Genomic DNA, 13,586 nt, shown 5'->3' with positions numbered 1-13,586 from the left:
ACTTGTGTCCTACAAATTTATGAGATTTAAATCCTCTGGACTACTGCCTTCAGGCATTTGTGAAAGGGAGACTAGCTGACATCCACACAATACCATAGTTTCAATAAAGGCTGCCCATGTCCAGTTTTTGTCTGAAATGAATAAGCAGCATTTAGTGCAAGCATGTCATTGATTCCAGTTCTACATTGAAGCATTCTTAGAAGCTGGAGGCAGATTCATAGAATAATCTTATGAGAAAGCTTTCTAAGAACAAATGAACTGGCACAAACTGCTTAGATTTTGGGATCGATCTGGTACTGAACAAGAATTCTGGATTATTTATTTATTTATTTTTTTTTTTTTTGAGAGAGAGAGGTTGGGTTCATTTTTAGTATTCTCATTTGTGAGAGCAGTCGAGTTTATTTCAGATATTCTCATTTTAAAAATCCTGGCTAATCGTTGAGAGGATGTTGGTATTGCCTTCATGGCACTTTCTGAGTGCTCTTTTTATGTTATTGCTTTTATTGCCATTACTCTTATAAATTTGTTTTATTTCCACATCTCTTACATTCTTATTTTAGTCTTCACTCATTTCAGACAAGAGTTTAGATTTTTCTCATCTATGTATAAGGCATTAATGTTTTCACAATTATATCAATATGACATCCCATACTTCCCATCAAGTCAAACAAATGCACTAGATATTTTATTACTAGTATAACAACTAGATTTACATGTAAATCTGCATATATGGTTTCAAGTTTTGGCACAAAGCCAACAATTTTGGGGGAGGGGGTAAGTCAGTTACATCGACCCCGGGTCTCACTGGTACTTATTTTATCGATCCCAAAAGGATGAACGGCAAAGTAAATCTCAGTGGAATTCGAATTCAGAATGTAAATATGAACAAAATGCCACAAAGCATTTTGACTGGTGCAATAACGATTCTGTTAGCTCACTGCCTTTGAATTTGCCTATATCACTTATCCATTTCTACTGCAGTTACTTTTTAGAATGCAATGTACTAATAATATTACAACCTTGCTGTATTTATTAGTTTTATTAATCTCATACTATTTGCCCTGAGCATCCCCTCTTTCCTTATTGTTACAAATGCAGTCATATATTTGCATTTTTATGTTTGTGAATTATGCATGTATACATTAAGTTTAGCATGAATGTACTTTCATTCTCATGTTTTCATTTAAGTGTATTTATGTATATATTTATGAGAAAAGCTGAGCATAGACTACACATAAAATGCAAAGACAAGATAAAAACATGGAAATCATGTCTTCTCATCAGTTGTTGATTGAAAATCAAGGCAGTTTTGGCTCTTTATTAACAGGATTACTGACTTCCAAGTATCAACAATGAATGCTACTTAGAAAGGTGGTGAGGACAACAGGACAACAAATAAACGAAAATATACAAAATGTTATATGCAGCATGTAATGTTGCTTGACTGGGGAAAACTTAGTTCATGTGGCTATAACAAACAGAGGCCAAGACAATGATTTACACAATTAAATGTTAATGCTTTTCTATCATTATGAAAAGAAATAAGAGAGATGCAATCTTGCATATTGTAATTCTAAGAGAAAATAAGACAGTATATTTGTTGGACATTAGTCCTAAAACAACAGGTGTGATAAAGAAAGAAGCATGCTTTTGTATTTATATGATTCTTAAGACCTTTGGAAGACAGAAGCCATGATTTTAAGAATCACGAGAAGACAGAAAGGCACTGTGGGAAAGGTTAAAATCAGAGTGCTGATTTATTGAAAATACTTGACTGAAATACAGGGAATAAAAATAGCTGAAAATAGATTTGAGTGAAGTAGTACTTGCTCCAATCAACAATTAGTTATTGTTAAAATTTCAAAATAAGAGAAACAGGTTAAAGGGAAAATATTATGTTGTTACAATTTATGAAAATGTTATTCTAAAAATGTATATGTGCCTATCATGATTATGCTTGTAGTCAGAAGATCGATGATGATCATGTTAATGTCTCTTTATGAACCATGTTATAACTGGTGCAAAATCTGAAGAAAAAGGGATATGATAACACTGTCTTTTTTCCTGTGTTTTTATGGCAGTACCACAATGTTATAAAAAAATACATACTATAATATCTCACTATTAGCATCTGTACATAAATAGTCAATTATATTTGTGTGTTCTTGAAATGATTCTGTGAGTTGCTTTTATTAATTGCTTTAGTGAATCCTGATGTTTTCTAACCCTTCATTTCATAAAACAAGACAATTTAGCTATATTCAAAAAAATATTGTATCATTTCCTATAAATTGATTAACTGTAGACTGGACCAATGTTTATACCTATCTATTGTATTTTTCATGCAACTTATTTCAATCAATTGTATTGATGAAGTGTATTTCGAACAAGTGTTTTCAATAACTATCTGTACTTTTAGAAATATGCATATATGTGTATGTGTGTGTATGTGTGTGAGAGAGAGAGAGAGAGAGAGAGAGGGGGTCCAACCAGGTGGTGAGTCTAGATGTGATAAGTCTGTTTACCAAAGTCCCAGCTAATGAAGTACTATCAGTGATTCAAGGCACTAGTTTAAAAAACTAGTGATGGATACTGCATCCAGAGATCCCAGGGATTCTGGCCTTTTGAACAGATTCATCAACATATCCATTATTCTGTAAATATGTCACTGTTCTCCTCGAAAGAATTCCCATAAAGATCTTGCCTTCCACATTCAATAAGGATATCAGCCTAAACTGTTTTAAAGTCTTTGCATTGGCCTCCCTCAGCAGGTATATACCTTCTGCCTTACACCAATACCCTACTAGAGTCTCTTCGTGCCACAGTTGCCGGAGTAGGACAAAGAGCTTCTTTCACAGATGATTGCAATATTTATAAACTTTATATGAGACGCCATCACCTCCTGGAGCACTCTTTACTCTAGCTTTTCTTACGAAATCATTCACCTCCCTCTCCCTGATGTCCCTAATTTGGAATTCAATATCAGGTTCTGGGAGATGATTTAGCCCATGTAGAGGTGGCAGTGGCTGGTTACGGTGCAGATCGCTGTAGGTTTCTTTGATATGAGCGTCCAATTCTTCTTTAGTGCATGATAAAGAACCACTCTTCGGTTCAGTGAACAGCTTCTTAGTAAACCCGTACGGGTCCTTCAGAAACTGACCGCAAGTCCTTTTAGTCTCCTTTCAACGCTCATATCGGCAGCTATGTCGTTGCACATGACAACATTTCCCCTTCAAATCATCATACAGTAGCATGAGGCCTGGTTTTTCATCTCCTGTAGCACATTTCCATCGTTTTCTTAGGCTGGTATTTTCCTTCTTCAACTGTTTCATTTTCCTGATCATCCTGCTTGCTCCACACTTTCCTTTCGCTAATCGGATACTCTCTTTCACTCCAAATAATTCCTTTCCAGTACCGTAAATTGAGCATGTTAATTTTCCCAGTTTCTCCACTGTAGAGCCTGTCATTTTATAAAAAGCTCAACATACCTTTTTTTCAAACTCTTTATATTTCCCTTTCTCATTAGCAGCAGGCCACAAAACTCTCAGCTTCCTCTGAGTACTATATGTTGCACCAGTTTCATAGCTTGCAGTTTCCTGACAGGAAGAAGTCTTTGATGTAGCATTTATCGATTTGCTGTGGTTTGAGTCAGGGATGATTTGCCATGTGTTTTACAATCAGATGATCTACACTGCTCTGTCTTCTCACATAGGGAAGCATAAGCTCAAGATGCATTTCAGTCTGTTCATATAACATCAATATATATATACACATAAATTATTTTTGCCTTTAGCATTCTGTATATCTTACTTAATATGGATATACTTTAGAAAGCCTCAAAACTGCAGTATTCATCTTGATAAGGCACCTCATATAGATATAAAGGGTTAAAAAACAGAATTATATCAATAACTTGAAAAGTGTCTAGCAGCAGGGATGGCATAGTTAATATGTACTTTTGCTTCTCACAGCATCATCAGAAGCAAGTATCCATTAGCAACCACATACTTAAACAAATTTCATCATCTCTACTGATATAGAAAGACACTTATTACCAAACCACATATAGCCAGCAAGCTGGATAATAATCTTTATTAGTAAAGGAAGCAGTATTAGTTCAAAATAGCATTCTGCAAACCTTACTTAATATAGATATATTGTAGAAAGCTACAAAGCTATAGTATTCACCTTGAAAAAGTGTCTCATAGATATATATATAGGGACAAAAATCACAAAAGTATGTCAATAGATGAAAAGCATCCATCAGTGGTGGTGGAATTGTTAAATCTAGATTTCTGCTTTTTACAGTGTTATCAGTAGCAAGTGTCCACTGATATATCAGGTCATCTCATAAGTTCTGTCCGATTTTACCTTTTTTAAAATTGAATGAAATTTAATATTAATTTAGAATGTCTAATGGAATTAAAAATTATTTTTATGCATTTGTGTACATTTAAATTATTTAAATATTATTCTACAGAATAATAGAATTAAAATTTGTTTGATTAACATCCTTTCTAACATGGAAGTATCCGAAGAGCATTTGAGGCACATAATGCTTTATGAGTACAAGGAAACTCTGCAGCCAAAGTGACTCGAAACATACACACAGTTTATGGGAAAGAATGCTTGAATAAAAGAACTTGCAGAAGATGGTTTGCAAAATTCAGAAGTGGAGATTTCAGCCTTGAAGATGAAGATAGAACAGGACGCCCAGTTGAGTTTGATGATAAGCTCCTTGAGGTATTACTTGAAGAAAATCCTGCATTATCAGTTGATGAATTGGCAATAAAGCTTAGTTCAAACCATATAATTGTTCATCGTCATCTTCAATAACTTGGAAAGGTTCCTAAACTTGGAAAATGGGTGCCACATGAATTGTCTGAAAGCAACCACAAATCCCGAGTTGACTTTTGCTCTTCTCTCCATTCTTACAAACTCATTTCACCCTTTTTGGATAGACTCGTGACTGGTGATGAAAAATGGATCTTCTATCAAAATGTTAAACATCATAAACAGTGGCTTGGTAAAAGGGAAAAAGCTCAACCACAACTGAGAAGGGAACTTCATGGAAAAAAGGTTCTTCTCTCTATCTAATGGGATTGCAAAGGAGTAATTCATTTTGAATTGTTACCATCTAATGCAACAATTAATGTTCAAGTCTACTGTCAGCAATTAGAGCATTTGAACCAAGCTTTGAAGAAAAAAGTGACCCGCCTTAGTGAATTGAAAAGGAGTGATGTTTCATCAGGGCAATGCACGACCCCACACTGCAAAGATCGCATCACAGAAGATCGAAAAGCTTGGTTAGGAAAAAATTCCTCATCCACCTTATTCTTATTTCTTATTTCTTTATTGCCCACAAGGAGCTAAACATAGAGGGGACAAACAAGGACAGACAAAGGGATTAAGTCAATTACATCGATCCCAGTGCGTAACTGGTACTTAATTTATCGACCCCGAAAGGATGAAAGGCAAAGTGGACCTCGGCAGAATTTGAACTCAGAACGTAACGGCAGACAAAATACCTCTAAGCATTTCGCCCAGTGTGCTAACGATTCTGCCAGCTCATCCACCTTATTCTTCCGACCTTGCTCCTTCAGACTACCATTTGTTTCATAGTTTACAGAATCATTTGAGAGACATAACTTTCGCAAGCCAGGAGGAGGTCAAAACTGACATTTCAGAGTTCTTCGCTTTGAAACCAAAAGAGTTTTACATTTACATTGATGGGATTAAAAAGCTTGTAAATAGATGGAAAGGAAGTCCTAGATAATCAGGGAAAGTACATTGATGATAAAATTTCAATTAAATGTAATATTTGATCACTTGTTTTCTTTATTCAAAATTCAGACAGAACTTATGGGATGACCTGATACTTCTATGCCTTTTAACACTGTATCTCTATACAAGATACTTTCTCAGTTTTGTTGCTTTTTACAGTATATCCACATTAAGTAAGATATACAGAAAGAGATTTTGAACCAATGCTGATTCCACTGCTCGCAATGAAACTTTGGTTTTACGTTTGTTTCCAAGCTGTAATGCAATCACCAGTTGTTATATATTCTCTACAGCTCCTTTGTTTGCTCAAGAGGAATATTCTGATATCTGGACAACTCATGTTGTAATATCTCAAGCCAGTGGATCGCTAAGTAGTCAGAAAACCTTGATTACTACTTTCTGTTCCACTCCCTTTCTCTTACTATTTATAAAGATGTCAATGAAATATAATAAGAACCCATGTTTGTTTCATTTCAATTCTTAAAGTAATTTGATAATTCCCTGATATTATTGAGTATAATTCTGTTATAAATCCACTACAAATAAATCTGAACTGACAGACAAAAGTAGTCAACATCAAATATAATTACATTCAATTGGGAGGAAAAAATCAACAACAGAACCATCAGCAACAGTAATAAAACAGACAGAACGATCAGATTTTATTCTCATACAAATAAGTGTTTACATTTCAAAATTTGATCTGATTTGTAGTCACTAGATCCAAAATGAGAAAGTGGGTTAAATAACGGGAAATGGTTGGAATAAACTCACAAAGTTGTTGTTGTAATTTGAGAATTATAAAGAGATAAAAATAATACCAAAATAAAATATAGCAAAAACAAAACTACTAAATAGCAGTGTATGGGTTATAATGAAATTGGAACTAGAAAGAAAGCAACACAGGTAATATATAAAGTTCTGACACAGTGGAGGAAATGAATAAAGAATTAAAGAAAATAAAATATAAAAAAAGCAATTGAAATGATCAAATGCCATTTAGCTTGAAGTATGAATACTGAAGAAAGTTAATAAAACACAATCCCAAAGCTGTAACCAAGATGATTGTAAGATAGATTATATCATAAAAACAACAAGGATTTTTAAAGCATTGGAAGGTATTTCCTGTGACAGTGATGTATTCTCTTGTGATACACTTCAGTAATTAAACACTGATGTGATAATATTCCTTCTTCTTCAAAACTATTAAAGTCATTCTGAGTTTACTGAAATTTTGGACTGCATTTGATTCTAATGTCAACAAGTTTATTGGTGCAATTCCTGTATGGTTCAAGGAAATATTGACAAACCAATCAAGTGTCTGGACAACTTATTTATTACAGTATCACCACCCACATTTATGATATTACTTAGAGTTTAAATGAGACATTCTGTTTTATATACAGTGGGCAAATAATGTTTTAGAATTTTTCTCTCTTTGCAATTGTTATAGTTAAGAAACCCTTGTCAAGATTTATTGGAAAGCAAAATATTCCTTGTTACATGAAAAGAAAATCAAATGGTTTTCAATGTTTTTGTAATCAAATAATTTCTATCCTCATTAAGTATTCCTGCTGAATTATTGAATTAATGGATTTGAACAGCTCATGTCTAATTTCCTGGAAGTGTTCCATAAAAAGGGTAGCAAATTCTAAAGCCAAACAGTTTGAGAAAATGTCACTTCTTAAAAATAAAATCATAGACAATACTTGAACATAAAATCAAACTATACTAAAAATACCAATGTGATTAATTGTAAAATTTTCACTTACCAACACACTAAAACCATTAAGCCATTGACATGCAATATCCTCTCTCTGACTTCTGTTACTACTTGCACTGTTTCACGTTCTTCTGAAATAGTAGACTGGACTTCCATTGGCTAAGCTCACACAATACCTGATCTCTATCTCTTCTTACAATGTCTGCTATGTAGGACTCTATGAACTACATTGATTACAGATATGCTACTTATATGTTCTACTCATATTTCAATACAGTCATTAGCCTACAATGAAACACATACTGTATATCAACTGTTTCAAATGCACCAACTTTGAGAGGAATTGCAAGAAAATTTCCTTTCTCTTCTGACTAAATTATTTAGAGAATAAAATTACTCTGTATAACTTCTATTTTATAATTTAGTCTTGCATTATTATTAATGTTTAAAACCAATATCATAAAATGATAAAACAAATTTGACATTTTCAGAATCTCAACTCAGAACTGTAATTTTCTGGAAAAAAACGTCAATGTCAATTAAGAAAGTTAATTATGTAGTCTTTATTTGAAATTTTACCCATGAACCTCTATTTTACTTTTTACACGACATTTTTTAATGTAGTTGCAATGAAAAGATTAGGTAGTAATTTGAGCTGAATAGATAATGAAAAGAAATATGATGTCAGTGACAGGGTTTTGTGGTTGTAGTGGAACGAGTAAAACAGTTTTCTTAAATTCAGTGTGAAATATTGGGATATTTGCTTATATATATGCAGAAAAGGTAATCTATTATGCTATGTTTCTTTCAATGAAAGGTTACAGTTAATATTTGGTGTTATACTGAGGAAGACAATATTAATATAGGAGATGAGAAGTAGCAGTGTGAGAAACCTCTGAACAGTAGTTCAGCAATAAACATATGTTGAACCTATGCAAAACATGAATACCTCATACAGAACAATTTACTCCCTTTTTGGTAGTAATACACCCATCATATCTTATCCACAAGTTCCCCACCACCACCAAATGTCATCTACCTCCAATACAAATTCAAACTTGGTGAGGCTTGAAGCAACTATAAATGTAGGAGGACACTTGTTTAAGAATTACATTGAGGGTTTTGTAAAAACTGAAACATTTGCTTTTTAAATTATTTTGCGGCACCTACAGATCGAGAGATCCTAAGCTGTAGTTTTTTAGCTTATTTCTGAATAATGTACTGTCTACCTGATTTGTAAGTCTTCATTCACACTGGTGGCAATAAATTCATCTTTTACAAGAAATGTATACAAACTGTAAAGAGAGATAAACAAATTAATCAGAATTTGAACAATACACTACTCTCTAAAGACAAGAAAACTGATTTTATATGATATAATGTAAATAATATATCAAGTTGTGAAGGACCTTTAATAACTTGATTTAGGTCAGGTCTCATGGCATTAGCAGTTGAGAAACAAATCCTCCTAGCTATCCCATGTAACATTTACAGATGTTCAAATACCTAGTCTCAAGTGCTAGGTGTACATAGTTGAATGGAACAAATATGTTACACATATAACATGTTAAAATCAAATGGTAAAAGGATTAACTTCTGTGAAGCTATATTTCGAAAACCATAATTTCAAAAGGATATCATTAAACTATAATCTTTCAATATCATAATCTCAACATAAAATTACAGAAATTTATCTTGTTGATGTAATAAATTTCATGTTATGCTCACTTAAGCTGATGTATATAATATTATAGCAATAGAGAGAAGAGAAAAGCAGACCATCTGTTTTCTTATTTAGAATTTCAGACCACCAGTTATCAGTCCTTTCTGCATATTTGGTTGTCATAGCAATGGTTTCTATTCTTGTGACCTTGCTGGAAGAATCAACCTTCAATATGAATCCTGTAGCTAGTAAAAGGTATAATTATATTGCAAACTTTTAATTAATTTATCAATACTTTACTCATTCTTTCTTTAATCACACTTTTCATTTCTGTGAATTTATTAAAAAAACATGTCTTTGTGACCAAGATGTCTTGGTAAAAATATTTTGCATTGATATGGAGAAGTTTTAGAATTATGATATAATAAATTACACATGAATGTTCCATGCACATTTACCCTCCAACTTCTTGATAAATTTAAATACAACATAATTGAATTAACCCCATGCTGTTACCCTAACAACTAAATCTTAGATTTTCTAAAGTAACTTAGAGACACTGTTCAACCTACACAAGTTCAAAGTATGAAGTCAAATGCATTTGATGTCGGCTTAACTTCCAGATAAATTACAAAATCTTAAATCTAAAAACATTCACTTACCCTGGTAGTTCATAAATTTGACACTCAAGTTGAACTGTGTTTAGTATTTATCTATCTATCTGTCTGTCTGTCTATCTATCTAACCATCTATCTATCAACCATCTATCTATATATATGTGTGTGTGTGTGTGTGTATGTGCGCGCGTATATATATATATATAATAATGTGTTTTTTTTATACTTCTTTTATTTTTTAAAATTAAGATAAACAAAAATCTTTTTTAATCTAAAATATACTCTCCTTCATTTTCTACGGTGCCTTTCCATCTACCTGGTAGACTTGCAAGGTCTCTCTTCCATAAGTCACTTGTTTGTAACGAAAAATGCTCTTCCAGTACTGTTCTGACCTCATCTACAGAATTCATATTTTTTCCAACTAAATGATTTTGAAGACTGCGGAATAAATGATATAATCAGATGACACAATTTCCAGTGAATATGGTGGGTAGAACATCGCTTCCCATTCAGACAGCTCCAGCCTTTGAAGTAACATCCTTGCTGTGTGTGGCTGAGCATTACCCTGATGGAAGAACACCTTTCATCTTGATATCAAAGATGGTTGTTTTTCTTCTCATGCTGGCTTAAGCTGCTCAAGTTACTCATAGTAGATCTCCTTTGTTATCATTTGGTTTGGATCTAAAAGTTCAAAGTGGACTAAACATATGTGTGGAAGAAGGACGTTAAATGATGATGATGATGATGGGGGTGTATGGCTTAGTGGTTAATGCATTACACTCACAATTGCGAGATCATGGTTTCAATAACCAGACTGGGTGGTGAGCTGTGTTCTTGAGCAAAGCACTTCATCAAATGTTGCTCTGTGATCACTTTGATACCTGACGTGTGGTATACACCATGCTCCTATTCAGATAACATCAATTTAATAGAGAGCATGAACTAATGTGTGGCATGCACATTTGATCACTATGAACAAATCATTTGTGCCGGTCGTTCGGCTAAAGCTGAACACTCATACATCATATTCGATGGAAGAGTCCATCATATATATATATATATATATATATAAATATATAAAATTAATTGTGACAGAAGTAGTATTAATACCAAAAGGTAATGTTTATCCCTGCTTAAAATGTGGATGTTGTGTTAGAACACAGAATACCGTGATAGTTACCATGAGAGAACCTCATGTGATTCCAGTTTTTATTGGCCTTGTCGCCACAAGTCCATATGCACCACAAGTCCATATTCACTGCAAGTCCATATGCACTGCAAGTCTATATGCACTGCAAGTCCATATGCACTGCAAATCCAGATTGTTTGTATGCATGTATGTATAAATGTATGTGTGTAAGTATATCAACATGAAAATAAATCTTTCTGTATATTGTTTCTGTAGAGTTAAAGTGTGAGTGAAATGAACAGGAAAATGTCAAATGCTTGTGAGAATATTTGAATGACCAATAACTATTTTGCAAAGGTGTAAATAATGATATCTTGTGATTATTAATGACAATGCATTTCATAGCAAATGGATATAATTTGTTTATGAGATGGTAGATGTGTGGAGAAGACTCAACATAATAACTGTCAGATTTTATATACACATGTTTTTGTATTAGTGTGTATGTGTGCATGTAGATGGGTTTATCTAATGTTACATCTTACAATAATTCTGCTTGTTTCTCCGTTACTTAGCCTGTCCATAACACTTCCACATGATTAGTTGAAGGAGAGATAGGGGAGAGGAGAGAGAAGAGAGGAGAGGAGAAATGGGTTGATAGGGGGAGATAGAGAGGGGGAGATAGGGAGGAGAGAGATGATAATGTTGATAATGTGGTAAGTGAAATGCATAATTTATCTAAGTTTTTTTGCCTCAGTTACTTAACCCATCTGTAAACCTTTCACATAATTAGTTGAAGAGAAAGGTGAAGAGTGAAAGGAAAAGGAGCGAAAAAGAGGGTAAGGTAAAGAATGAGAGAGAAAGCAGGAGACTGTTATGTATTAAGTCTATAAAATTGTGCATAAAGTATATATATATATATATATATATATATATATATATATATATATATATATATATATATATATATATATATATATATATATATATAAAGGGCATTAAATAATCATTGTATTCCAATTTCCTTCTCTTTCCAGTGAGTAGCAGATGAGTGACTATCTTTTGATACAGACACAACACAGGGTACGCTTTCAGGTTTTTTGGATAAAGTTTTCAGAAATAACCCAATAAGTTTACCATTAATTCCATGAAATACTCACGGGTTCCACTAGTAAATTACTATTATATATGTATGGATAATATCATCATCAACATTATCATCATTTAACATCTGTTGTCCATGCTGGCATGGGTTGGATGGTTTGAATGGGCTGGCACACTGGAAGGCTGTGCCAGGCTCCAGTCTGATTTAGCATGGTTTTCTACGGCTGGATGCCCTTCCTAACGCCAACTACTCAGAGAGTGTAATGGGTATTTTTACATGTCACTAGCATGGGTGCCATATGCGTGACACCAGTATCTGCCATGACTGTGACTTTGCTCGGCTTGATGGGCCTTCTCAAGTATGGCATAATGCCAAAGGTCTTGGTCATTGCCTCCCGTGAGGCCCAACACTCAAAAGAAACTTGGCTACTTAGCCCCCATGGGGCCCAATGCTCAAAAGGAATCAGTCACCTTGTGTTTGTGAAGCCCAACACTCGAAAGGAATTCAGCCACTTGCCTCCATGAGGCCCAACACTCCAAAGGAACTCAGCCACTTTCCTCTTTACATGAAAATAATTGTATACTATGTATTGTAAGTACAAAATATATTAATTTCGTACATGTGAATTATAATAAAGTGGTGAGGCACATGATTTATTTGATACAGATTTATTACTATATGATTTAAGTTAATTTATTTATGTGTGAGGGAGAAATAGTGCTTGTGGCTTTTTTTAAGTCCACAAGAATTATTGTATAGTGAATTGGGATTACAGCATTTTACCAATGTTAAATTACTCCTATAGAACAATGTTTACAACAATAACTCCCGTCCTCCTTTGCAACTCACAAATGACAGCGATAAACATGAAATTCACTAATATATGGAACTTATAGATCTAAAATATATATCAGTAACAACTGTTATTAAGAAATATCATATAGAAATATTTAGATAACATATAATTCTGTGATGATATCCTCAGGAAAAACGATAGTCAAATTATTGTTAATATATCTAATGCTATGACTTTTAAAAGTTAAATAGATAGGATTATGCGTTCTGCATAACTATGTCTTTTATCTTTTCCTTTTTACTTGTTTCAGTCATTAATTAGACTTGAAGAATAGTAATTGAATGAATCGACCCTAGCACTTATATATTAAGCCTGATACTTATCCTATCAGTTTCTTTTGCTGAACTGCTAAGTTAGGGGATATAAATACACCAACACTGGTTGTCAAGTGGTTGGGTGTGGACAAAAACAAACACAAACACACCCACCCATACACACACACATATATGATAGGCTTCTTTTAGTTTTCATTTACTAAATCCACTCACAAGGCTTTGATTGGTCTGATGCTATAGATGAAGACACTTGCCCAAGATACCATGCAGTAGAACTGAACCTGGAGCCATGTGATTGGAAAGCATACCTTTTACTACCACACAGCCACACCTGTAACTATTGCCTATGTAACTTTTTAACTACGTTGTATAGAAATGTTTTGTAACATGCTGAAAAGACTTTAGTTATCACTTGGACTCACTTTTACACATTC

At 33.5% G+C, this 13,586-nt stretch overlaps 1 protein-coding gene across 1 annotated transcript in view; it reads right to left on the bottom strand.

Annotated features, from left to right (window-relative positions):
* The window catches only part of LOC106868455 (atrial natriuretic peptide receptor 1), an 880,915-nt gene that overhangs the window by 479,503 nt on the left and 387,826 nt on the right, over positions 1-13,586 (bottom strand). The window lies entirely within an intron of this gene.

Source organism: Octopus bimaculoides, chromosome 3 (assembly GCF_046866305.1).
Source record: "Octopus bimaculoides isolate indiv1 chromosome 3, ASM4686630v1, whole genome shotgun sequence".
NCBI lineage: Eukaryota > Metazoa > Mollusca > Cephalopoda > Octopoda > Octopodidae > Octopus > Octopus bimaculoides.
The sequence above is the reverse complement of the archived record's forward strand: the minus strand, read 5'-3'. Positions and strand labels throughout refer to the sequence as shown.